The following is a 5675-nucleotide window of genomic DNA, read 5'->3' as shown; positions in this document are numbered from 1 at the left end:
TCGTCAAAATAAAACGTGATAATCATGATTACAACGTTTTCTGGAAGCTATTGGATTGTAGATACGAATTCATGTAAACATTTTGCCAATCGGATGTTGTGACGTCATCATTTGGCCAGTTGAATAAAAAAAAAGGCGTATTTTCATATTTTGCGTAATAGTTCATCACATTTAAAAGGGCGCGCATCTATATTTTACGTATTCAAATTTCTCCTACATGTTAATATGTGGTTCAGGGCCGTAGCCAGGATCTGTCAAGGAGGGGGGGGGGGCGAGATGTTCGGACACTAAGTATTTGGGACACTGCCCCGCAGAAATTTTGTTAAATGACATCCCTAGATGGCCGGAAATGGTACTCTCGCACATAACATTCATGATAAATGGCACCTCTAATTGGTCGGAAAAGACACTCTCATGCAGCATGCTACCAATGATCAAAACGATCGTATTCGTACTTTTTTTTCTCCTCCTCACACACACGTGGACAATTTAATCGCCGATTGTTATGATCATTCACTCGGTGTTTTGTGAAAGGCAAATTCAATGCTTATTATAGCTCTACCTATATTTATTTACAGCAATTACACTAGTAATATATTAATATATTACGCTATAATATCTATGGTAACATGTACTGTAGTTTACATTATAGCATCTGTATCAATATATCAATATTAATTTCCTCAAAAAATATTTTGTTGAGGAAATTAAATGTTAATCAATGTAAATAGATGATATTGATACAGATGCTATAATGTAAACTACAGTACATGTTACCATAGATATTATAGTGTAATATATTCATTTATATAACACCTATATAAATTCCTGTCATTTGATTGGACGAATGTGGGTCACATGGCGTGCAATAGTACGCACTATTCAACGATCGTTAAATAGTACTTTTTGAAACATTTTTGTGTACGAAAAAAAAACGTCTAGAGGTTATATAAAACAAATAATGAATGTTTTGTATTCGTGTAATGGTACAAATAATGGCACTTGGTGAATGATGAAAGGTTATATCAACTCGGCTTTGCCTCGTTGATATAACCTTTCATCATTCACCTCGTGCCATTATTTGTACCATTGCACTCATAAACATTCATTATTTGTATAATATTACTAGTGTAATATATTAATATTCACTATAATCCTCTATGATGTTGATACACGCACTATACTTCATAGCCACACATTTGTTATGTCCGTCGGAAGGCTATACCGTAAATCTTCTAATAGTAACCCACACTCTAATAGTAACCCACACTCTAATAGTAACCCACACTCTAATAGTAACCCACACTCTAATAGTAACCCACACTCTAATAGTAACCCACACTCTAATAGTAACCCACACTCTAATAGTAGCCCACACTCTAATAGTAACCCACACTCTAATAGTAACCCACACTCTAATAATAACCCACCTTCTAATAGTAACCCACCTTATAAGCCAATCTATAATAATAATCCACTACTCTAATAGTAACCCACCTTATAAGCCAATCTATAATAATAATCCACTACTCTAATAGTAACCCACATGGGGTTAATATTAGAGTCACAGAAACTATTGACAAAATTACATTATGAATTGAAGACTGGTCGTTTATGATGCAGCCGTATTTTGAAAATAAGGAGATAATGCATGTTGATCTCGAGAGTGGGGAGGATTGAGTGTTTTTGAGTTTATAAAATAAAGTTAGAGTTCAAACAAATTTGTTTATTCGTAGGCCTACTGTTTTATTATTTTGCTATGATTTGCTGATCGGAATAGTTGAGGTGGGTTACAATTTTCAGGTGCCTAATTTAAGATGAGTAATAGTAACCCACTACTCTAATAGTAATCCCCCTTCTAATAGTAATCCCCTTCTAATAGTTACCCACCCTTAAAAAACAATCAAAGAATAATAACCCAGGGTTACAATTAGAAGATTTACGGAATAGGCCTACTTTATGCATGCTGACTGCCGTGATCTAAACAGTAAGTACGCGTTTGTCTGGCGGTGTCCTTTGTACGAATCGTTCGTGCACCAGCTCACTGTATGAGTACGATACACGCGTCAATATTATCATACAGCAAAGAATGTATCGAGTTATTCAAGAACGAGTTTACGAATTTTTCAATTTACGAATAACCTTTTGTACTGTGTGGGGCACGTATTTGGAGGATTCAGAGATGAGGGTGAGGTATTGGGAATGTCGGGGATGGGGGTTCGCAGTCGGTTAAGGGGGGTTCGCTCGAACCATAAAAACCTCCCCTGGCTACGGGCCTGTGGTTGCTGAGATAATGTCCTTCCGAAATTGCTATCTTAGTGTTTCATTTTGATACCGTCGCCATGTTAAAAATAAGAATAAACGGGGGGTCTCGTAATTTCACCTATTCTACACTGTATGTAACATGTATACAGATTATACCGTTTGCACTGTATATACTATATGACACAAAATTGACAGAATTCAGCACTAACAGCATATGATATTCTTCAGTTCAGGTCATAATGCCATAATCTTTTTCCGTGTGCAAAATTCCAACGTATGACGTGCGCGTGGCGTTTGTTGTGCGGATAACTAACTCGTCAAAGTGACGAGTTCAAATCTAGTTAAAATTAAAATAGTTTTGCAGATATTTGTTACAGATTAGAGGGTAATTGGTTTTTATTGGGTTTGGTAGAGGTTGGTAATGCTTTAGAGTGAACATATAGCAGAAGCCTAATGGGGGATAACTTTCGGACACAACGTTGTGCCTACTATAAAAATGGTCTATCACAGCTGCTCCGGTCCGGCCCCAGTTGTTAGGTTCGCGTCAGATTGCGCGCACAGCATTAGACTTTCGTTTCATGACGCGCCACACGGCTATACGATTGAGGTGTGCGCTAGAGCTGCGCGCGACGCTTCGTAAAACGAAACATTGAGACGCCATTTTATTTGCCGCATCGGAACCGGAGCAGGTGTGTGAAAAACCTCTTTATTAGGTCACGTCCCCTGAAGTCTAAAAAATATAACACTGCCTCCTTAGTAGGACGTTTTTAAGAAAAACCAATTGAACTCAGATTTAACAACCATTAGTAGCATCTTTACATAGGTTAAGATTACATATTAGGGGCCTATACATTTTTATACAGTATATAACTTTTATCTATATATTTGAATCTTGACTCTTATCTTATTTAACACATTCAGTTATTATGCTTTTATAAAAGATTTATTTTTTTATCATATGTTTGATATGTTATTTTGGGGCCGGATGTGTACCGACGTAGTGTGCATAATTATAATGGCTCTACCAAGTTGAAACAACAGTTCTCGTCAGATAACCGAAATTAAGTTAAGCAACGTTGGGTCTGTTAGAGCTTAGATGGGAGAGCATGGCAATATCGGGTGCTGTATATGGAGCTAGGGTCCCATTAGGCATTTGACATCAGTACTGCTGGCTGACTCAGTATGACATCTAGTATCTGCCTCAGACGTATATTGACCCATGCCTTTCCTCTGGTCAAGGTGGGCACTGGACAAGAAAAGCCATTGATCAATGATAGGACCAATCAAGGTGCTTTAAAACAGTCTTGGCTTAGTTTCATCCATCATTCAGTCAGATGAATATAAAACTATTTACATTGTCGGTCATATATATTTTTTTCTTATATTTATAACAATGTAGACAGTTATGGAGAATGTTGTACTCTGTATTTTTTTTATGAAATAAAAGATGAAATGAAAGATTAGAAAAAAGGATAATTAATTTAATTGATAATTAATTATGATTAAATAAGCGATATTTTTTGTATAAAGAGGCCAACAACGAAGAACTTCTAAAGTATAGTGATACTCTGTAGACTAATTCAATATTCAATTCAATTCAACTTAACATTTATTTCTTCCTTCAAGAAAATGAGGTAAACATAATAAATTCCAGTAAAATTTATAACAAGGCAATTAATGAGGATGCACCACCAGACGCATGCGCCCCGGACAATTTTTTTTCAATTGATTGTATTATACCTGGCCTACATTATTGACATCCAAAACTAAAACATTGTTTAAGCGTGGTTCCCACTAGCGACGCAACACAAGGACGTAACGCAACGCAAGTGAATTGACCAATCACAAGCGATGGCTTATTCGCTTTTGATTGCTAACTGTCTATAACTTCGCTTGTCATTGGTTAAAACGCTTTACGTCCTTGCGTTACGTTCTAGTGGAAACCAAGCTTTATTGAACAGGTCATCTCATATAATCTGTTCTCCCAGACGTGTTTTGGGGTTTGCGTATACCCAGTCCGATTTACAAATTCCCATTTTTCAGTCTTAGTAAACTATAAGCTTCCGCATGATAGTTTCCTAATGCTTCCGTCCTATTAAAAATACCAGGGAGTTGTAAAATAACAATTATTGTACAACTCCCTGATATAACTGCAATAGCCGCGGCACGAAAAAATAGCAGTGCAAAATATTTAGCCTGGCGGCAGACACGAGATCATTTGATCTAAATCTATATAGAGCGCCCCCTATAATGTCTAAATTGATTACATAATTATTCTCACTCATGAAATAATCATTATATTAATTTCTGTCTTAACTTGATAGGAGAACAAAAATGCGGTCCGGATACCTATACGTTCAGTAGGTAGTAAGCGATGCAGAAAATATGAATTATTCGTTTCTCATAATCCGCTACCTTATGCATTATGGGAATTGACCTGACTTACAATTCGTTAGGCCTAATACTCTTTCCATCGGGCCTTCTGTGTAGCCGAATGAACTTTGTTTTATCTATTTATATTGTTCTTATGTAAAAGGGTCCTACAAAAAAACGAAGCTACAGCTTTTTTATGCAGGATCCTTGTTATCAGTTGTATTGCAATTATGACGTAATTGATGACTAATAAATGTGAAATAAATAAAATAAATAAATAAAATAATTGATTGTCAATATGTTGTTTTTTTTAGGTTTTTAGATGTCAATTCAAGATACTTATATTAATCTAGCCTATTAGTTACCGTTCTTTAAGGGTGTTTTTCTTTCTTTTTTTATTGTCAAAAAGTAAATCACCATTGTTTTTATAATGATAATTTATAAATTGTTCCTTTTAGAGTTAACTGTACAAAGGATGGTTTCACTCCTCCCATATTTTAATAGAGTTAACTGTACCAAGGATGGTTTCACGCCTCCCATATTTTAATAGAGTTAACTGTACCAAGGATGGTTTCACCCCTCTCATATTTTAATAGAGTTAACTGTACCAAGGATGGTTTCACCTCTCCCATATTTTAATAGAGTTAACTGTACCAAGGATGGTTTCACCCCTCCCATATTTTAATAGAGTTAACTGTACCAAGGATGGTTTCACCCCTCCCATATTTTAATAGAGTTAACTGTACCAAGGATGGTTTCACCCTCCCATATTTTAATAGAGTTAACTGTACCAAGGATGGTTTCACCCCTCCCATATTTTAATAGAGTTAACTGTACCAAGGATGGTTTCACCCCTCCCATATTTTAATAGAGTTAACTGTACCAAGGATGGTTTCACCCTCCCATATTTTAATAGAGTTAACTGTACCAAGGATGGTTTCACCCCTCCCATATTTTGATAGAGTTAATTTTACCAAGGATGGTTTCACCCCTCCCATATTTTAATAGAGTTAACTGTACCAAGGATGGTTTCACCC

This window comes from Antedon mediterranea, chromosome 9, assembly GCF_964355755.1.
Source record: "Antedon mediterranea chromosome 9, ecAntMedi1.1, whole genome shotgun sequence".
In the NCBI taxonomy this organism is placed as follows: domain Eukaryota; kingdom Metazoa; phylum Echinodermata; class Crinoidea; order Comatulida; family Antedonidae; genus Antedon; species Antedon mediterranea.
This window is presented reverse-complemented; position numbering follows the sequence as displayed.